At 37.9% G+C, this 23,311-nt stretch overlaps 1 protein-coding gene across 6 annotated transcripts in view; it reads left to right on the top strand.

Annotated features, from left to right (window-relative positions):
• The first annotated feature begins 15,183 nt into the window (after window positions 1–15,183).
• LOC109621640 (1-phosphatidylinositol 4,5-bisphosphate phosphodiesterase) overlaps window positions 15,184–23,311 on the top strand; it is a 246,422-nt gene continuing 238,294 nt past the window's right edge. For 3 of the 6 annotated variants that reach the window (XM_029858134.2, XM_029858132.2, XM_029858133.2), the window contains exon 1: window positions 15,185–16,038. The gene's annotated coding sequence lies outside the window, so the exon portion shown is untranslated. Of the gene's footprint in view, window positions 16,039–23,311 lie in introns of all 6 variants that reach the window. The other 3 variants (XR_003893511.2, XM_029858135.2, XM_029858136.2) reach the window with 3 other exon arrangements.

A 23,311-nucleotide genomic window follows, 5' to 3' on the forward strand; every position in this document is an offset into this window, starting at 1 on the left:
CTTGACATCAAAGATGCGTATCACCAAGTGGAATTGTATGAGTCAAGTCGACACATCACGACACAGTCGACATCCGCTCCAGTACTAGGATTTTTCGATAATAATCGACGAACTAGAGTAGACGCAGATGCGTCACCAGTGGGTTTAGGAGCAGTCCTACTGCAGTTTGAAGATGAATGCGATGATAAGCCGATCGTCATTTCGTATGCTTGCAAGAGCCTATTGTAGGATTTCGCAGTAGAATAGAAACAAAACACTGAATTCAAATAAACATACTTAACTTTATTTTTTGTACACCTTACAAATCACTTCTTTCTTTCACCAATTCCTTTTCAAATCTGAAATCCAAACCCATTCTCCTCTCTTATCTTCTTTCCATTCGGGCACGCATCTTTCTCTTTTCCTCTTCATTCAGATACGTCACCATCTCTTTCTCGCTTGGCCAGAACGTCCGTCGGCGCCTCACCATGTCAAACGATTTTTCTAGAATCCAACTCCTGGCTCTACACTGATGCAAACTCTCAGTTACGTTTCAACGATTTTTTTTATAATCGGTTTATTTATTAATTATTCCTACATCTTCCTTCTCCCCTACTCTTGCAAAAATACTCACAACATCTCAATCCATGAATTTTAATCTATGGTATTATGGTATATGAATATAATTAAAATAACGATTAAACATTCTGACCCTTGCATTGCGCTTAATTTATATAAACACTGAATCTAACAATTCGATCAACTGATTATGAACACTTTTATTTAGTACTTTTAAAATATAACCTGTGAATGAAAAAACAAATAAAAATAAGTACACAAAATAAGAATGTAATGAAATGTTGGAACATACTTACGGTAATCATAAACATGGTAATACATATACACTTATTTAGATGCTTTGCTGAAATTACCAACCCTTCATTTATAATAAGTATTGTAAAACAACCATCACATTTCTACTTCTTAATAAAATCTCAAGTGGCTCACATTTTTTATGTACATTTTTACTGTAAAACACTGATCTCAAACACACTACCTTGGATTAATGTGTTCAGATTCAATATGTCCAATCAAAAACCAAATGACTAGGTAAGAAGTTATTCAACGTATACAGGGGTTACTCAAAATAACTGGGACAGGTAAAATTTTCACTTTTCAAAAAATGTTCAACTCGCTGTAACTTTTCGAAAAGTGCATCAAATATTCTCAATTTTTTACTGTAAGTTCATCAACTAGTTGTGTATCAGTAGTCTAATTTTGGAGAAGATCGGACCATTGTCCACGGAGTTATAAAGATTCTAGAAAAAGGTAAAATTATCCGATAGCCAACTTTGAGCTGTTATATCTTCGGATTCAATGAACCGAATGCAATGAAATTTTGATCATTCATGACTTGTATAATGAGCTATTGAAAACCTTTGACTTAACTTAAAATTCTTAACACGGAAGAAAATTATAACGATTAGGTTATTTTTCTAATAAAACACCAAATTATCCAAAACTTCAACATCGTTTCAAAATTCAAGATGCAAATTATAGTTCAATTAATTTCCCTCTAAATGACTTATATATAAATGTGTTTTGAAGGAAAGTTACAACATAGCCGCTAATAAATTGAGAAAGTAATGGGATGCATATTAGAAATTGATGAATTTACTAAAAAATCGTGAAATGAATGAAATCGTTATAACTTTTTCTTTTGTTAAAAATTTAAAGTTAAGTTAAACGTTTTTAAGAGTTCATCATATAAGTCATGAATGGTCAAAATTTCATTGCAATCGGTTCATTGAATCCGGAGATATAAAAGCTCAAAGTTGGCTATCGAATAATTATACCCTTTTCAAGAATCTTTATATCTTCGTGAAGAATAACCCGATCTTTTCCAAATTTGAACCACTGATACACAACTAGTTGATGAACTTACAGTAAAAATTTGAGAATATTTGATGCACTATTCAAAAAGTTACAGCGAGTTGAACATTTTTTGAAAAGTGAAAATTTTACCTGTCCCAGTTATTTTGAGTATCCCCTGTATATCGTCTCCTTCGAAAGCAGCTCCTACAATAGTTCACAAAAAATCAAATGTCAATCAGAATTCATTCAAAAATTACAATCACATATTACACCAACATCAGAAATTTCAATTGGATATTCAACGCATCCAACGTTTCCTGTATGGAATTTTCATTACTGATTCTTATCACAAACACCCTATCTGCTAATCTCAAACTCACTATCATGGATTAAGTTGTTTCAGGCTCAATATGTTCAGTCAAAAGAAATTTCAATGCATGCAATGTTTCGTTCAAAAGTTTGTTCTAATTTATTCCACATCTCAATGTCAATTCATTAAAATACTTTTATCTCTAATTCTCATCACAAACTCGATATCTGAATCTTTTTATTTTCTGATTTCATTCATTCTAGTCCTTTTCTTATCTCATCAGTTCATTGAAATGCTTTGGTCACAGGTTCTTATCAGACACACTTGGATCGAACGCCTCCTCAGAGACGCACCATCCCGCTCGAGAGTTTGGATTTTCTCTCATCAGATCCACTCGGATCGAACGCCTCCTCAGAGACGCACCAACCCGCTCGAGGGTATGGATTTTTTCTTACCAGATCCACTTGGATCGAACGCCTCCTCAGAGACGCACCATCCCGCTCGAGGGTTTGGATTTTCTCTCATCAGATCCACTTGGATCGAACGCCTCCTCAGAGGCGCACCAACCCGCTCGAGGGTATGGATTTTCTCTCATCAGATCCACTTGGATCGAACGCCTCCTCAGAGACGCACCATCCCGCTCGAGGGTTTGGATTTTCTCTCATCAGATCCACTTGGATCGAACGCCTCCTCAGAGACGCACCAACCCGCTCGAGGGTATGGATTTTTTCTTACCAGATCCACTTGGATCGAACGCCTCCTCAGAGACGCACCAACCCGCTCGAGGGTATGGATTTTCTCTCATCAGATCCACTTGGATCGAACGCCTCCTCAGAGGCGCACCAACCCGCTCGAGGGTATGGATTTTCTCTCATCAGATCCACTTGGATCGAACGCCTCCTCAGAGACGCACCAACCCGCTCGAGGGTATGGATTTTCTCTCATCAGATCCACTCGGATCGAACGCCTCCTCAGAGACGCACCAACCCGCTCGAGGGTATGGATTTTCTCTCATCAGATCCACTTGGATCGAACGCCTCCTCAGAGGCGCACCAACCCGCTCGAGGGTATGGATTTTCTCTCATCAGATCCACTTGGATCGAACGCCTCCTCAGAGGCGCACCAACCCGCTCGAGGGTATGGATTTTCTCTCATCAGATCCACTTGGATCGAACGCCTCCTCAGAGACGCACCATCCCGCTCGAGGGTTTGGATTTTCTCTCATCAGATCCACTTGGATCGAACGCCTCCTCAGAGACGCACCAACCCGCTCGAGGGTATGGATTTTCTCTCATCAGATCCACTTGGATCGAACGCCTCCTCAGAGGCGCACCAACCCGCTCGAGGGTATGGATTTTCTCTCATCAGATCCACTTGGATCGAACGCCTCCTCAGAGACGCACCAACCCGCTCGAGGGTATGGATTTTCTCTCATCAGATCCACTCGGATCGAACGCCTCCTCAGAGACGCACCAACCCGCTCGAGGGTATGGATTTTCTCTCATCAGATCCACTTGGATCGAACGCCTCCTCAGAGGCGCACCAACCCGCTCGAGGGTATGGATTTTCTCTCATCAGATCCACTTGGATCGAACGCCTCCTCAGAGACGCACCATCCCGCTCGAGGGTTTGGATTTTCTCTCATCAGATCCACTTGGATCGAACGCCTCCTCAGAGACGCACCAACCCGCTCGAGGGTATGGATTTTTTCTTACCAGATCCACTTGGATCGAACGCCTCCTCAGAGACGCACCAACCCGCTCGAGGGTATGGATTTTCTCTCATCAGATCCACTTGGATCGAACGCCTCCTCAGAGGCGCACCAACCCGCTCGAGGGTATGGATTTTCTCTCATCAGATCCACTTGGATCGAACGCCTCCTCAGAGGCGCACCAACCCGCTCGAGGGTATGGATTTTTTCTTACCAGATCCACTCGGATCGAACGCCTCCTCAGAGACAAACCAACCCGCTCCGAATTCGTTGCTACATATTCATCCATCCACAATCTCCGATCTAGAAACTCTGTTGGATTAAGGTTATCAAGCTCAATGTTACCAATCAAGAATCAAAACTAGAAAATATTCTTTCGCATCGCTCTAAAAATCTTACAACAGATTCATACATTCTGAATCTCCGATATTGAAACTCTCTTGGATTGAGGTTTTCAAGCTCAATGCTACCAATCAAGAATCAAAACCAGAAAATATGCATTCGCAGCGCTCTAAATTTCGTTGCTACATATTCATCCATTTACAATCTCCGAACTAGAATCTCTCTTTACCACAGATTCATCCATCCACAATCTCTGATCTAGAACTTTCTTGGGCTGAGGTTTTCAAGCTCAATGTTACCAATCAAGAATCATAACCAGAAAATTTCCTTCGCATCGCTCTAAATTCTTGCAACAGATTCATCCATCCACAATCTCCGATCTAGAAACTCTCTTGGATTGAGGTTTTCAAGCTCAATGTTACCAATCAAGAATCATAACCAGAAAATTTCCTTCGCATCGCTCTAAAATTCTTGAAACAGATTTATCCATCCACAATCTCCGATCTAGAAACTTTCTTGTATTGAGGTTTTCAAGCTCAATGTTACCAATCAAGAATCAAAACCAGAAAATATTCCTTCGCATCGTTCCGAATTCGTTGCTACCAGTGGCGTAGCAAGGGGGGGCGGAGGGTGCGGTCCGCACCGGGCCCCCGCATCTAGGGGGCCTCCAAATCAGGGCAGGTCTAGTGTTATAAACCTTCCCTGATTTGAGGGCCCCCTGAATTCGGGGGCCCAGTTTGAATAAAGTTCTGTGATTAGCGAAAGATTCCTACATATAAGTATGAGTTAAATACTTGCCGATCTGCTGATAGGTATGCAGGGGCCTCTTCGTGATTATCAAGAGATTTTGGAATGGGGAACACAGATGGCTATTTTGATGTTCTAGTATTAACAATTATAAATGTACACACTTTATTCATGTAGTTTTATTAGTTGTGTTTATATTAATTTGATGACTACTCTTTGCACCTGCAGGAGCCTCAAAATACAATAAAAAATGTGTTCGAAATCAAAATTGAATTTTACGATATTCAGTACCGATATGGAAGTATAATTCATGAGCATTATGAAAATGTCCCTGATGTCCTAACCACAGAACCAAACATAGGTGTTGATTTAGCATAAGATAGCAGCTGCAATTCAGGAGCCCATTTATCAAAATTAAGAACTGAACGCATGTTACGATCTTGAAGGGTTTCTGCGGGAATTCCTTCGGGCAAGAATATATTTTTCGATTTATCAGGCAGTTACTTCAAAGACTTCTACAAAAATTCCTCTATGATTTACTTCACAACTTTTTTCAGGGATTGCTTAAGAAAACTTTCTAAGCATTGGTTTACGAATACTCACAATGATTGCTTCAGGAACTCCTCCTGACATTTCTTCAAACAATTATCAAGAAATCCTTCAGGAATTCCTTTGAGATTTTTTTGTAAGAATTTCTTCAAACAGTCGTTCAGAAATACCATTTCGGAACCGTTCATAAAGCCATTCAAGGATTATATCATGGAACTCTTCAAGAAATCCTTCAGATGGACCTCAAGGAATTTCTCCAAGAATGATTTTAGAGATTTCTTCAAGAAGGAATCTTGCAGTAGTTCCTCATGGAAAATATATTTGATGATTTTTTGAGATTTTTGAAGCCATGCCCAAATGGATCCTTGGGAAATTTTCCAAAGAAATTTGAATGTATTCCCGAAGGAACTCTTGTAGAAATGTCTGTAGGATTTTTTGTAGAAATATCTAAAAAAAAATCTTTCAGAATCGCCTAGATGAATTCTAAGATGTATTAGGGAAAAAATCATTGGGTTTATTTTGGAGGTATATTTGATGATGTTCTGGAAGGATTACTACAGTACTATGAAGTAATACTACAAGTACTAGGAGTACTATGAGTAATTACTTAAAGGATTCCTGAAAAAAATCTGTAAGCAAAGGGATTTTTGGAAGAACTAATTATGAAATGCCTAGATAATTTCTCAAGAAATCAATGACGGAAACCCCAAAGAATTCCAAATTCTTTGGTGCAAATAAAAAAAAACAATCTTCAAAAGAATTTCCGCAGGAGGCCTTGGGTGAGTTTCTGTAAGGAAATTTGTGCAGGAATTCTTTAGGGATGAATGTGTCCATCCTTGTTGGGTTATCTGAAGAAAAACTTCGAGAAATCCATGAACGAATCTTTATACGTAACTTGAAAAACAAAATCCTTGTTGAAGAGATTCAATTTTTACTGGAATTTCTTAAAAGATTCGTGAACGAATTGTGAAAAAGGACTTAAAAACATTGCCTAAGGAATCTTTGAATGATTTTCTACAGAAATTATTAGAGGAATTTATGAGGAAATCCCTGCAGGTATGATTACTAAAGAAATGCTTGAACAAATTCCAAGAACTTCCAAGATAAATCGTATGAGGCAGTGCAAAAAGAACCCTTGAAGAAGTTTCTTAAATAATCTTGAAGGAACTCCAAAGTATTCCTCTGAAAAAATGCTGAAGAGAACATGTGGGAATCGTTTGTGGATATCTTTAAGAAACTCTTTATAGAGTTCTTTGGATTACATAATACTGAAGAAAATCCTTCAAGGAATTGAAGAAGAAGTTTCCTAAGGAATCGCTGTTGCAACTTTCGCAGAAAATCTTCGAGGAATTTGTAAAGAAGTCCTTGAAGTATTTCCCAGATGAATCGTAAAAGATATCCAAGAAAGAGTTTTTTTCTTGGAGCTCCACACTTGAGAAAAAAATATTGATGAAATCGTTAGAAACATTTCGTTAGAAGTTTCGTGAAAGAAATCCGGACGAAACTGGTGTAATCGCTAAAGAAACCGTTAAAGGTATCAATAGAAAAAAAAGCTTGGAAGAATTCGTAAAGGATTCATTGAGGAATTCCAGTAGAATCTCTTGGAGCAATTCCTGTGAGAATTTTTACATCATTTATTACAATTTTTGAAGTATTTCTTCGGATTTTTTTTTATCTTTTTCAGTAATTAATTCGGAAACCCGTGTACAGATTCGTTAAGGAATATCTTTAAACATTAATTTGAGAATCCATTCGGCTATTGCTCTGAAAATTTCCTTTGACGATATATTTGATTAATTGTTAGGCATTTCCTTTGGAAACTTCTTCAACTAATTCTCAGAAATGCTACAAAAATGGCTTCTGATTTTTATTTCTACGAACTTATATTTTTCTAATTCTAATTTCTATTTCTACGAAAATTTTTATAATTTATTCGGCGAGTTTTCTGTGAGTTATCTGAAAAAAACTTTCAAATATCTTTTGGCGTTTTTTTTTGGCAAATTCTTGGGAAATACTTTGATTGGATTTGATCCGAAATTTCCTATAAGAGTATTCTTGGAATTTTCTCTGCAAATGTTTTTGAAAACTATTTCGGCATAACTCTTTTGGAATTTCTCGGCAATAAAGACTGCCCCAGAAAGTATGGACGCACCTAGTCTTCAGTTGACTGGGCCTGATCGATGGTTCTTGTTTCGGATTTCTTTTTGGCTGTTTCTGCTTACTATAGGATCGAAAATTCAAACGTTTTTTGCCACGATGTACATCGGAATTCGAAATGGTAACTTTTTTGGTCATGTTCTGCTCTGTGTAACTTAGAAGGTTTTTTCTTGTGCTCAAATATCTTCATCATTTGTTTTTCCAAACGGTGGTTAGCAGGACCTTTATTTTTTACCTAATTTTTGCCTATGCTTAAACGTGTTATCCCCACCGTGTTTTCTGATTGCTACTTGCACGGTTTTCTCACTTACTCCCACCATATTTTGCTCATTTCCTTAGTGATCTTTCAAGCCCTGTTCATCGTTTGTGCACATTTTTTCGATGATGTTGCGCTGAAAGCTCATGTATTTTGAAACAAACTGTTGGAATAGCAAAAACTGCTTTACAAAAGCTGAGAAAATAGGTTGACCAACAGGATGTAGCTTTTAAAAAGAACTTGTCATCAATAGTTTTGAAATGCAAGTATTTTCTTTATGCGTCCATACTTTCTGGACCGGTCTTTAATATTCAAAGTTGAATAAGGTTATTATTTTTGAAAATATATTTGACAGAACTTTTTGAAATTCTTTGGGTTTGGAAATTTATTACGGGATTCAGCAATTTCTCTAAAAGTTCTACCAGCAGTCCCTTTGCTCAAATACCTAACAATTACTATTGTAATTCTTTCAATAGCACAGCGTAACAAAAATTAACTTTTGGTCTGTCTCAAGAGCAAACTAATGTGTCTCTGAGAGATTTTGGGCCGCGATTATGTTAGGTACGATACAAACCACCCTCCAAAAATTGCATGCAAGTTTACATATTAACATAAAATGCTTAAATCTTTCAAATTTGAATTGATAAAACGAAATATTTTGCGTGAGTCGTAAATTTAGATGTCAATTGATCATTTTACCTTTTAATTGCTTAAAAAAATGCCATGCTTAACGGCTTGCAGTCAAAAAATTCCAAAATCGCATATTTTGCCCTATAAATTGAGGTATAGCTCAAAATTGTGGCGCCCTGAAACAAATCTGAGCCCGGATTCGGAATCAGCGGCCCAAAACCTGTCAGAGACACATACAGGTACTTTGAAAATTATTTAGTCGATTCGTTTGTAAATTTAAGTGGCAACTTTTAAAAGCTTCTTTGGTAATTCCTCTGTAAATTTCTTCTGATAATTCTTTATTAAATTCCGTCTGTTATTACTTTTGATGTTCTATGAGATACATCTTTGCAAATTAAAAATATATCCACGAATTTACAACGGAACGACCGAGAAAAATCTCAAGAGAATTACAAAAAAGAAATTCCAAAAAATTAATTAAAATTACCAGAAGAGATCACAAACAATTTCCTTAAAAATGTATGAAGAAATTTCTATAGAATTTCTAGGAGGAATTTCTGTGAGAATTGAAAGAATTCTTTTTTTTTAATTTTTAAAGCAGTGCTGCTGTTGGTCGTGACCATTCCATGACGATGAACAAGTAGGCCTTTTCATCGTCACGAAATGAAACGAGCGTTCGCGCACTTCGTCATGTCATTTCGCAATAATCAAGCTTCATGACGAAAACTTCCATATTGTTTTTAAATTAAAATTTTCACCTGGTCCAAGCACATTTGGGCTAGTCGTTGTATTTAAAAGATAGAGAGGACATTTATTCATGATTTAAAAGATTCAACCAACAACAAGATTCATCGATTTGCTAGGAATTGCCTTGTTTACAATCATGTCACGCTCCGTCATGACCGAAAAATGAGCGAATATTGTTAGACTCTCTTGGTCATCGTCTCCCGATTCGATGACATTGAGAGAGGCACTTCTGTAAAAATCACGTGACGACTCGTGTTGACGCTGACGCTTTCCAAGCCTGTTCTAAAGTATTCATTGGAGGAATTTATGAATCCTTGAATAGGCTTATAAGAGGAATTTCTAAAAAAAATCTAGCAAAAACACTCAATGCATCCCCTGGAGGAATTTCTATGGAATTTCTTGGAGGAATTTGTGTAAGAATCTCCGGAAAACCCTTGCAGTAGTAATTAAATAAATACAAGAAGAAATCCTTCTATAAAAAGACCCCAAAAGATTTCTTGTACAAAATTATTTTTAAAATACCTGGAAAAATCAGTTTAGGAATGAATGAATGAATTGAAGAAACTCTAAGAGAATACTTGAATAAAATCTGAACGAATCTTCGGGCAAATCGCAAGAGAATTACTAAAGAAATCTCTGGAAAAAATCCTGAAGGAATTTTGGGAGCAATTTCTAAAGGCTGCCTTAAAGGAAATCCTTTAGAATTTTGAATAACCTTAGAACATTTCCTAAATCCTTGGAGAGACTTCTGGAGAAGTTATTTGTTTTGATAAGATAGGATATCTGTTTCTTTACTATTCAGCCATTTACGCTGCCATTTTATCTCACTCAAAACAATGGAATGAAGCGTTTTTGTTCTGTTTCTTATTTTTGTATATTTGTTAGAAGTGAGCACGGATTATATAAAAAATAACGTAATAATTCTGGAGGATTCAATCATAAATTCTGGAGAAATAGATTTTTTTTGAAAAGTGCCCAGAGGAATACTTGCAAAAATTCCTGAAGGAACTCTTGAGAAAACTCCTAGAGTTGATGGATATTGAAAAATTCGTTAGAGGAAGTCCAGAAGGATTTTTCGAAAGAATTCCTGTAGAACTCCTACAGAAGTCCATCTAAAAATTTAATTTTATTAATTTATTTAATTCAATTTCTTCAGTAGGAATCCTTGGAGATTTTGTTTAATTAATGGAGAAATCCTATGATGAATCTCTTAGTAAAACCTTAGAGAAACTTCTTGAAGAATCCTTGAAGATTTTTTTTGGAAAAGGAAATTTTTGGTGGAATTTCTCAAGTAATCTTAGTAAGTAATTCTTCAGAAATCTTTAAAAGGACACTAAGATAAGTGATGAATGCTTGAGGAAATTCCAAGTTTAATTATTGGAGAAATATCTAAAAAAGTTATTTGAGGGAAGAATTGAGAAATACTTGAGGAATCTATGGAAAATCACCAAAGGAATATTAGGAGGATTCTCTGAAAGAAACGGAAGAATGTTTAAAGAAACCCTAGAAGGGCTTCTCTTCCTCTGAGGGAATCCCGATGTAATTTCTTGGAAGAACATCTGGTTCTAAATGAATCATTGATGATTTTTTTCTGAAATTTTGAAAGAATTCTTTAGATGATCTTCTAGATGAATCCTCAGAATATAATTGATAGATTCTTGAACTAATATTTCGAGAAATACTCGATGAAGCCTTTGCAAGAATCTTTTGAATTACTCTGTAGTATTTTGAAAACATTCCTGCATGTCTGAGGTGAACCAGCCAAGGGACTGAAAGCCTCATTAATAAGGCTAATTATAATAATATCATTCATGAAGGAGTGCTTTTGGAGGAATACAGAATGATATCCTTGCATTTACAATTTAAAAGTTTCTTGAATACAAATTATTCTCCAAGAAAAAATTCTTAAAGAAAAGAAAATCTTTGAAAGCGATTATAAATGATTATTTGGTGCAATTTCTAAATAAATTGTAAAAAACATTTTCAGCATAATTCTTATAAAAAAATCTCGCGCTCCCGAAAAAAATCATAAAGGAAAACAGAAAATAAGATATGATAGATAATTTTAAACCTTCCGTTGGCCATCACTGCCAGCATCACTAGAATACTGAGTACAAAAAGCGAGATTTTTTCAAAGTTTTGTACAAAATATAACAGTGAGATTATTCGACAGCAGTGTACGCAGAATATGCCAACGCAAGCGAAAAATAGGCAATAAAGAAGGCACGGCAACAACGCTTTGTTTTTTCGTTAGCAGATAATGACAAAATCGCTCCCGAGTTTGTTCACAACAAAAACGGTAGGAATATTTGTCTCGTTCTATTCACATAGTGATTTTCGCATTGTTTTACAACTGAAAATCAACTCTGATGTTTACAAGACTCTTATTTCGTCCAAATGCCTATGAATTCGATAATGTGGGTCGAAAATTTCAGCAGAATAGCCGGAATATCAGCACACGCACGGCAAGCGATGTTTGTTTTATTGCCTTCATCGCCTGACATGCGTTTGTTGCGGAGCGCCTTTGTTACCAATATGCACCGCTTAGGACAAAGCGTTTGTTTTTCGGCGTGATCCGTTTTTCGTACCCTGTTCGACAGTTAAATGTATAGATTTATCATTGTAAAATGTGTACATATTATGTAATTTTCATGGGGGCCTACCAATTTGCTTCCGCACCGGGTCCCCAAATTCCTAGCTACGCCACTGGTCGAAAAGGTTCCCCACCGAAGCCGATGGTTGAGGAGAAGCCAGCAGAAAATGTAACCGCAGCCTGCGTCGATGAAGAATTAGGCAGAGAAGATGAGGTGATTGTGGAGAACCAGCAAAAAAAGAAGAAGACGGAGACAAAGCGACAACGCTCGTTTGGTTCTGATCGAGAATCAGACACTGATGCGTGCAAGCGAACGCAAAAAAAGAAGCAACAGAACAACCCGTCATCGACCGAAAGTGAGTGCAGTTTGATCTCCGTTCCCGACAGTTCTAAAAGAATGAAACATAGGATCGCAACCTACGAGTGGATCACCGATGCAAACGAACGACGATTGCTGATCGAGGAAGATAAAATGAGGATAGCTGCAGCCAGCAATACCCCGGTGGAGCAAATTGATTTTTATCATGATCAACCCGGGAGCTTCTTGACAGCTGCCGAACAACGTCAGCGTACCTAAAAATTTTGGTCCGGGTGGTACTGTCAGATTCAAAGCGGCAAGCGCTACTTTTGAAAAGGACGAAAACCGACAATAACAAAATATATTAAAACATTCAACAGAAACGTTAATTTGTTGTTTCCGCTTTTTTGTGGAAGAAAAATGCAAACTAAGTGCGGATTGACGAATTTGTTTAATAGAAGCGAAAATTATGTCTATAAAACGGGTAAAGGCAGAATAGTCGACTTTCATAAAATAATAATAAAACTCATGTTTCGTTCTAGTGCGGTTATTAAGCACCAGCAAGTAATAAATTAGGTAACATTTTACAGCTACATATCTGGTGGCAAAGCCAAAATGGTAGTTAAAAATAATCATTTGTAGATGATGATGATTAACCTGGGCTTGTTAGGGGAGATATTCCCCCCCCCCCTTTTCATTTGCAGATGTTTTTTTTAGTTTAATCTTCGGTTTGGTCTAGCATGCGCAGTCACAAATTAATATGCAAGACCGTTAAACATGTGCTTTTATTACATTTCTTACAACAACAAAAAGAAAAATCAAAATGATTTCAATTTAATGAAAATTAGTTTTTGCGCTTCTGTTGAATACGTCCTTTTGATACAAAACGCTAGCCTCTTGTTGGCTTCCACTCACCACGAAACAAAAAGATGTTTTCGCATGGACAAAAATTGTTGCGTCAGTGAAGGATGGACCCGTTGTTTACGAACAGTAGCGACATCTGCGATTTGCAAGTAGGTACGCGAAACTGAGCTCATCTGTCAAGTTACGGGGGGGTTGATCATGATTGAAAGTACAATAATTTCTTTTTTTTTCTTTGTAATTATAATACATATTGTGAAAAGTTTACAAATGATTTCGGCTCCGTTATGCCCATGTGGCGCCCGAGCCTTTCAAATAAACAAATAAGTAAAAAAAAAAGACAATTCAATAAAAAACCAACAAATACTCAACTAGATACGATAAACGCTACGGTAGCATTAAAAAGTGAAATAGTTTCAACCTCCGAAAAAAAAAATATGTTAGGGGGGCGAAAACTTTTTTCTTCAACTCCAAGGGGGCGATACCTCGAAAAAGTTTGGGAAACACTGACCTAGAACATCTATGGAAATTAGATCCTTACAGAAAAATTGTTCATGAACCTGTAGCATGTTACAAAGTATTAGAAATGTAACAACAATCCATTGATTACGCTTGTAGATCTTAAGGCCTTTACTCGTGGAAGTTCATGGAAGACCTAGCATATCTTTAGAAATGAATACTCTTCAGTACAATGCTCAATGGACCTCTGGGGTGTTACAACGCATCGGTAATGTAGCAAGAAACCATTGGCTATGTTTGTAGATCTTCTGGCCTTTACTCGCGGAAGTTTTTCCAAGATCAAAATTGGAGGTTATGTTTGAAAATTATTTATTTACAGAACAATGCTCCGTAGACCTATAGGATGTTGAACAGTATCAGTGATGTAACAGCAATCAATCGATTACGCTCGTAGATGTTGAAGCCTTCACTCGCGAAAGTTCCTGGGTGTCCTGGAACATCTTTCTCTACCCCACCTTGCTCCGTGGACCTGTAGGGTGTTCACAGTCTCCTTGATCCTTCGTTTCGTCCGTCTAGACAGTCCTTAACACCCCAAAATATCCTCTGCGATCTTCCTTGGAAACAGTATGCACTCTGCTCCCCATTACCCATCCCCTGTCACCTTCCCCACTAACCCCTAGATTCAACCCTTACTACTACCCCCCCCCCCTCCTTTCCTTAATAACTCTCTAAAACAAACTTCGGATATCTGAAGGTGAGGAGATTTCAAATATTTTCAGGTTTCCCTCAGTTTTTTTTACAGGGATTCCCGAATTAGCATGGTATTTTTTTACACGGTTTCTCAAATTAACACCGTTTTTTTTACACGGTTTCGCGAATGAACACGTTTTGTTTTTACACGGAACGTATCCCCCGTATAAAAAAAGACCTTAGTGTATATTCATTCACATATCAATACTTACCTCTTCCTAAATGTTATGTATCAACATTTAGGTGAATGAATCACCTTCACTTCAATTCGCCAACATATTCAAAAAACAACATTTCGCATTCTCTCACCGATCCACATTTCCACGCTCGCTCCGCAATGAAAGGGTAACCTTCTTTCTCTCGACTCGTCGCCGTCATGCAGCACCAGCAGCCAGCGTCGTCGTCGTCGCGGTAGTCGTGAGCCAAACAAACCGAACCAGCAGCGCCAGCAAGCGATGAGACATTTGAAACTGAAACGTTGTTGTTGGTTGTTGGAAGAAATTGATATCGCTATCTATATGTAGCAAGCGTAGCAAGTATACCTCCTCGGCAGTATACGTTGGTATTCCAGTTACACCACAACGTGCAGCTGTAGAGAACTTCGCGAGCAGCTCTCGCGTTTCTCGCGAATCCGCGCTTTACTCAGCGTTCTCTTAGCTCTCGCCTCTATCACCACCACCTTGTGGGTGCAATACATATGCGAACCATATTCGTTAACCCTAGCGCAGTTGCGTTGGATGCCCCATGGCCTACTATTCAAAACGTGGATGTCCATGGTCGCGTGTACCCCGCTACAAGCTGCGACCGCTCGCGGGTTAAGAGAGGCTCTGACAGATGTTTTTGAACCATCCAAGTAAACGTATTTGTACATACTCTCGTTACGAACTCTTGATAGCCATCGTCGTCTCGTCGTTGTCGTCGGTAGGTCGGGAGAGTGTCTTTATCTCACTGTTTTAGTCGCAGGTAGGTTACCCAGTGCACACTTGTGAGCCCTGACGCGAAAGTCAAACTCCACGACGACGACGAGGAGACCGTCCCCAGATTGTATCCGTAGTGGTCCCGTTCGTCCGTCGGTCCGGCGGTGTCAGAATCGAATCAGCCTGGGCCCGTGCCAGTACGACCGGACGATCTAATCTGCTGCCCGCGGTGGAAGAACCGCAGCACCCAGCGAAGAAGAAAAAAGGCCCCGTCGGGAGTGTTCCGCGAAAAGTCAGCCTTGGTGGATAAGGTTCAGCTGTTCGTTCGGTAGTCTGCTGCAAATCGAGAGGTATACGCGTCACATATCAAACAGGGAGTTCTCGGTGCGAAAATGTCGGTGGGTCAGCCGAAAGGTGATGCAAATTCGGTGGCGAACAGCCTACTACTGTCGCAGGCTACTGCTGATGGGCGCGGAATGTAAAACTTCAGGTGTTCACGGTTTCGCGGATTTGCAAGCGTTCGCCAGGCAGTAGTCGATCGAAAAGTGGAAAAGTTACATTTGAGTAGTGAATTGAACGGGGTGGATCGAGAAAATTTGCAAGCCCAACAACGGCGGAGCACCAAGGAAGAAAGAAAGCAGAAGGGTGGTGTATTTTCCCAATTGCGAAAATTTTGGAAAAGTGTGAGTTTTCCTTCGTCCGTCGTCGTCGCTGTCGGGGAGCAAGAAGCTGCTCCCAAAGTTCACTAGAGAATCTTAGGGGTGTTCTGGCGTGTCTGTGTATGTGAAGCCAAGTGCGTGCGGGAAAATCTGAGAAGAAAGCAGTGCAAAAGGAAAGAAAACTTGTTAAGTCAAGAGGTGATTTTTCTGGATGTTCGTTTTCCACCGTATCCGTCCGTGCGAACCGTGCACAGTGGTTGAAAACGCGTGAAATAGTCGTCCGCATTTTCAGAGTGAAAATGAGAAAATGATTGTTATGATCTCCAAAGTAGTGGCATATTGTAATAAGATTTTTTTAATGAATTTTATTGTTTATCGTGGTTGTGTAGACTTTACTGGTTTTGACAATTTTTGTTGAACATCGTGCTCTTGATTACTTTTATTGTGACCGTATTGAGTTTTATTCCATTTTGAATTTCACTGTTCTCATATTTTTCAACTTTTCTGATGATTTTCGTAATGTTTTCTACATATAAACACGATTGCCCCCAAGATTGAACCGCGCAAAAATCATGCTGACCGGTTCATCCGTTCATGAGTGACATTGCTTCCAAGTGATTTCCATCTCATTTTTAAGTGATAGTAAATGACATTGCCATTATTTTATTTTTTATTTGTAGATCCTAATATAATATGACGATTACAGTAGCTAAAACTATACTGCCGTGTGCAGCATTATTGTCCCATGTTAATAGGGATTCCCATAGAATATGGGCCATTTATGCTGCACATGGCAGCCAAGATAAGGAGGAAAAGTAATTATCTTATAATAATCTGCTCCCATATTTGTGAAAAATTAGCAGAAGTAAAAATTCACAAATAACTAGAAATAAAGAAAAGCTCCCAAATCTATTTTAACCAGGGTGCTTCTAGTTTCCAGTGGTTCCTGCATTTTTCATACAAATAAAGATTGAAAGTTTTAATTTAGTATATTGTTAGTTTCCAAAGAATTTGTTGTTTTTGAATAATTTCCTTTAGAAATTACCCTTAACAAAAAGATGGTAACTTTGACAGGAATGGTTCCGGGTCATTTGGCCGAATGCCGTTTGGCCGAACGCCATTTGGCCAAAAAGAAATGATGAACTTAAGTAATAATAATACTGTTTCCTATATCAGTATTACTTGAGAAAACGGCCTATGATTCAAAGAAGTATAAATCTCTGACGAAAACATCCGCAGTTTCAACGCCAACTAGGGTAACCAATATAATTTGGACCCCCGTATATTTTGGACTCCCTGGGTCGTATTATCACAACATACACAAGTTTAATGATGAGATGACGGTAAATTTTAGAATCATTCGCTAAATAAGATTGTTCTGCACGGGCAGCAATCATTTCCTCACTGGAAATATCCTTATTTGCCTTGAAATAAAATTTTGCCAATCTCGTCATCCACGCGAGTGTCGCATCATGTTTACAAAAACAGATTGCGGTGCTGTGGGAACTTGCAGATGTAAACAAAAACCTTTATCATTCTAGCGCATTAAATTCGCTAAGTTCGTCTGATCAGCCTTTGTCTATCAAGTAATTAGGATGTGATCCAGCATATTCAAGCAGCAAATTCGTCTAAAATAGTTTCAAACGAGTTTAAACACCGGGTGTCCAAAATATATACAAATATGCGGGACTTCACATCTGACTTTTTTAAAAAGGAATCTTTTTCTTCATTTATGAACACTAAGTCCCGAATTTTATTAATCATTCACTTTTCACTTGCTACCTGGTCAGCATCTAGTCCACGATGGTAGAGACCGTAAATCGTGGGTAGAGCTTAGGGATGTCCATGTCCACTAGACTGGGTCAACAAAGTCGATTTTTTGGAACAAAGCTTTTTCGACTCCTTTTAGCGTCCAAAACAACTGTGCAAAATTTGGGAGCGATTGGTTGCTTCCCCGTATTCCGCATTACGATTGAAATTTGTATGGAATTTAGTATGGGAAAACGGGCTTTTTTGCATTTTTCTCTTAAATTGGAATTTTTCGTCTAAAACAATCTAACCAATGACGGTAAAGTATAGCCTAGGATATGCCGAAAAACTTTTCCGAAGACCGCAAAGTGATCTGACACTTGTGAAAAAAGTTATAAGGTACAGATTGCCCGGTGGTGCTTAACATTTAACATGTAAAGGAATAACATCAATAATAAAATCTCAATTTTTGGCCTAAGTTACCAGGCGAATAACTTTTTTCACAAGCGTCAGATCACTTTACGGTCTTCGGCAAAGTTTTTCGGCATATCCTAGACTATACTTTAACGTCATTAGTTACATGGTTATGGACAAAAAAATTCAACTTATGAGTAAAATGCAAAAAAGTACGTTTTCCCATACTAACTTCCATACAAATTTCAATCGCAAAGCGGAATACGGGGACGCATTCAATCGCTCCCAAATTTTGCACAGTTGTTTTTGACGCTAATATAGATTGAAAAAGCTTTGTTCCGGGTTGATACGATCAAGTTTAAAGTTTCTCCATACAACGTTGACCCACTCTAATGTCCACTGATGCTTAAAAAATCAGCTATTTTTATCAAATTTTCAGTCAGAAATGACCTTGTTGGTATTTTTAACGGACAAAGGAGTTTTTTTTTACGAACATACTAACATTATCATTATGTGTAAATACCCTCTGAATCTGTTTGCTTTTGACTTAAATTCAAACTAATGTCCTCTAGGGGTCCAAAATTCAACCGTTACTCTAATCCTGTAAAACTAGCAAGAATAGCCTACGATTAGAAGAAAAAAAAACTTTTTCTGATGATCATATTGTCAGCTAGAACGCTATCCAGAGTTTTCCCACGCCTCTTAATTCTTTTGATCATAATTCGGCAAAACAGCATTCGATCAAACGACCCTTTCCGCCAGATGGTATTCGGCCATACGACATTCTGCAAAATGGCATTCGGTCAAATGGCTGGACACCGAACTTTACTACTTGTAGATCTACTCCGAACTTCAGAAGTAAAGTGCACAAAGTTCTGGATAATCGTGCTAGTGGAACAAGCAGGATTCAGAAGTTATTCCCAGCAAGGTAACGATTCCGATGAGATGCTGCAAATTAAAAAAAAGGTTATGTAGACGCAGATGAATCTGGAAGTCGACTTATTTACAATGTTAACTTCCACATACATGTTCAAAGATTTTTCCAGAAATTTCGCAAGGGCTTCTTCCTGGAACTTCTTTAGAAACACAGAGAAGTTAGAGTATTTAAAAGGATCCTACAGATCTTCTTTCTCTTAGAGTCCTTCGTGGGATTTTCCTGGAGTTCCTTCTGCGTTTTTCTCACAGACAATTGCGCGGAATTGCTTCCAGAATTTATCTCGAGATCTCCTCGAAATTCACCTAGAAGAGTTTCTGTCTGGATTTCTAGTTAGTTAGTTTTTAATTTTCAGAAAGAAGGAAAGAGGGAAAAGCCCCTTTGAGTGATATCTCTGGTTTTTTCTTGAAGATTGTTCTCGATTCCTTCATGGTGTTGTTCTCTCCCAAGCAACACGCATGTCATATAAGTGTTACAACAGCGCAAGTTTTGGTTGTATAGAAGTAAATTTGACGTTATTTTAACACAATGCTAGAATAACGTCAAATAAACTTCTATACAACCAAAACTTGCGCTGCCGTAACTCTTATATGACATGTGTGTTACTTGGGCTATTTCTATGTATGCTCTATCCCATGAGATCTTCCCGGAATTCCTCCAAGAGTTCCTACAGGACTTATTCCTGGGATATCTACTAGACTACTAGAGCTCATTCTAGGTGTTTTTTTCGAGAACTTTCTGCAGAAGAAACTCCTTCTGAAATGTCGTCCAAAGTTTTTCTTGTAATTTCTTCAAGAAATTTCCGTGACATTTCCTCTAGTGTTTCTGTCTGAATTTCTACAGAAGTTTCAGCCGATTCCATAAACGTTCTCGCAGGATTTCTTTTGAAGCTCCATCTGAGATTTCCTTGGAGTTTCTCCTGGGACTTCTCTCAGAAAATTCCTTCCGGTGCTACGATGTCTTTAAAAGTTTTTCTGAATTTATCGCGGGCTTTCTCCTCAATCTTATTCCAGAGTGTCTTTCAAAATTTAGGGGTCTCCAGTTAGCCTAGTGGTTAAGGCTATGGATCGCCAATCCGGAGATGGCGGGTTCAATTCCCGTTCCGGTCAGGGAAATTTTCTCGACTCTGTAAGCATAGTGCATCATTGTGCTTTCCTCACAATATACAAATTCATGCAATGGTAGGCAAAGAAAGTCCTTCAAATAATTACTGTGGAAGTGCTTAAAGAACACTAAGTTGAAGAGAGGCAGACCAAGTTCCAATGAGACCGTAGAGCCATACAGAAGAAGAAAAAGAAGTATTTCAAGATTTCTGCAGCCGCTATTGCTGATATTTTTCAAGGAGTTTTTTTGCAGGCTCTTCCTCATAGAAGTTCACAAGATTTCTTGTAGAGCTCCATCTGAGAATATTTTTTTACAAATTTTCTCGGAATCGTTTCCAGAGCTCTTCCTGGAACCAACAACTGTTCCGAGATTCTGGGTGCTTCTTTTGGGATTTCTTTTAAAGTTGCTCCCGACGTTCTTACAGGGGCTTTCGAAAAAAAAATCTGAATGTCTCCTCGGATAACCTACGAAACTCTTTGTAAGAAATTCCTGGAAAAATACCGGAAGGAATCCAAGTCAAATCTTGTGACAAACACCGACAAAAGTCCTGGAAGGAACTTTGGAAGAAACCCTGAAGAAAACTGACACTTCTCGGAAAAACGTTCTTGGAGTAATCCACGGAAACAATATGAAGGAATTTCTAGGGGGACCTCTAAAATCTAGTAAATTCCGAGAGTAACTAAGTGTGTAATCCGGCGAGCAAACTCCAAAAAAAAATATCGAAAAAAAATCTGGCAGTAATCCCTCAATGAATTTCTGCATAATTCTTACAAACATCTCGAAAACAACTGCTAGAAAGCCATCCCGGTAAACCACTCTGAAAAATGTCTTAAAAAAACATTGGTTATATTTTGTAAGAATCTTCCAAAGGAAGAAGGAATCCAACGAGAAACTCTAGAAGCATGTCGGGAAACCTTTGGAAGATATCCTGGGAGCAACTCTGGTAGTAATCTCAGGAACAGCTCTCAGAAAAACCAGAGAAAAAATAGTAAACATCTCTGATGGAACTATTTATAGTAGCAAATACACAAAAAACTCTGGATGGAAACTTGAGAGAGATAACATCAAGGAAGAATTCTGTGAGATACTGCGAAAGAGGAATTGCAGTAGAAATCTCGGGAAAAATTCAAGTAAGAATCATGAACAGAATTTCAAAAAAAAATCGGAACTTATTCTGAATATATTTCCAATCAAATTTGTGAACAAATCTATGAAGGAGTTCCAAATCCTTGAAAAATATACATTGGAATAGCCAAGATAATCGTTGCCACCCGATTTTATTCAAAATTATTGATATGCTGTCGTAATTCTAGTTGTCCTTAGGATTTTCATCGATATCTCAACATTACTACACAACCAGCACAAAGAACAGACAATCCAAAAACCCACAGTTCTGAAAAACATTTTTTCAGAGTGTTTGAATGTTATTTCTTCTCAAAAGAAGCTTTTCAAAGCAATTTCCTGCAATCGACCCAAAAGAACTCTTCTAGAAATCTAGAAATATTACTTAACAAGATTTTTGTTCTATTGTCAAAATAATTTTAGATAGTAAGTTCTTGGACGAATTCAGCGATAATTTTATAAAATTAGGTATATTTTTTGTTATTGTAAAATTTCAAAATGTCCCCAGGAAAAACGTGGAAAACTTGGGGAATTTTATTTTGTCTAATGAGTAGACAAACACCCTCTGTTTATAGAAAACAGTGCTTAAGTATTATTCAACTCTTTATTGTAAAACTATTTCATCTTCTACTACTTATTGACATGATATCTAGTGAGTTTTAAGCCACGCAAGAAACGACGGCAGCGGAAACGGAACTGGTTCGAGCAGTTATAGAGTCGAGTGTCTGGATATTGTCTCAAGGAATTACTGGAGGAATTTCTAGAAAAATCCCTAGAGGAATTTCTGAAAACATTTCTGGTGGAATTCCTGTAAGAATCTCCGAAGCAATTTCCAGAGAAAATCCTGAAAGAATGCCGGGAAAAAACTTATTTTTATTACAATGTTTATTTTAATGTAATGCTAACTCTACATCTTTAAAAAAGTCCCGAAAGAATCCACCGACGAATTACTGGAATATTTGAACAAAGATATTTCGTTTGATAATCGACTTTCTTATAGTACTTTTGTAGAAATTTCAATTGGTTTTTTTTTTCTCGGCAAAAAACTTCTCGAAAATTCATTTGATGAATTCGTAGAACAATCCTTATAGCAATTCCTGGATGAATACCTGAAAAATTCCCTGGGGATATATGGATGATTTTCTGGAGGAATAACAGCAGAAATTGTTTCAGAATTCCAGGAATTCTTGGAGGAATCCCTAAAGAAATTTTCGGATGATTCTGGATGAAATTTCTGCAGGAATCCCAGCAACAACTCCTGGGATTTCCTACAGAAGAATCCCATAGCTCTTAGAAGAATCCCAGGAGGCATTCGTAAACAAATGCGCCTGATTTGATTAATCTGTCTCTTGAAGAAAGTGAGAAAAGTCAGAAAAATAAATATAGCTCAGTTCGTCAGATTTGCCAGAATGTTTTGCACCTTGCCCAGCCAACACACGATCGCATATGATGTTGGATAGGATGCTAAAGTAGAGGCGATATGCGTATACTTTACACGTGATTACATAGAATCATGTAAGCATATGGTCTCCACTTTATCATCCTATTAAACGTTATATGCGACATGATGTGAATATTATTATTTTATCGCTTTGTCACTTTGTCAAATCTATTATATCTTTATTTTAAAAGTTTTCCAACATTTGGAATTGAACATTCCAGTGATATTTTTAATGGTTTAAAATGCAAACTCACGTCCAGAGAAAAGAATTGTCGGATAAAGGGGCACAAAACAAACGACAAGGAAGGACCTAAGTTTATCCTTTTGTCATAATCTCAAAAACGTTTATCTGTAACAAAGCAGAAGCCTAATTTGTTGAGGTAACTCGTGAACAATCAATTAACACGAACCCAAAATCTGTGAAAATAAACTGTTCAAGTTGGAGAAAACCTAAATATGCATCCAATGCGAGGATGCATTATTTCAACAAATGCAGATTGCGACTTTGTCATTGTTTAATGGCAAGAATTTGATTCGAAATTCGCAGCCCTGTATTCTCGGGCATCACACGTTCGCTTTGATGCGGTAGTCCTGGGTTCAGTTCCCATCCCGGGTAGAGCTTAATGGCAAAAGAATGGCAAATTTTACCATTAAAACAGAATGTTTGAATGGCAAAATGTGTTATTTGTTTGTTTGAAATAAGAGTT

The sequence above is a fragment of the Aedes albopictus genome, chromosome 3 (assembly GCF_035046485.1).
Source record: "Aedes albopictus strain Foshan chromosome 3, AalbF5, whole genome shotgun sequence".
NCBI classification, from domain to species: Eukaryota; Metazoa; Arthropoda; class Insecta; order Diptera; family Culicidae; genus Aedes; species Aedes albopictus.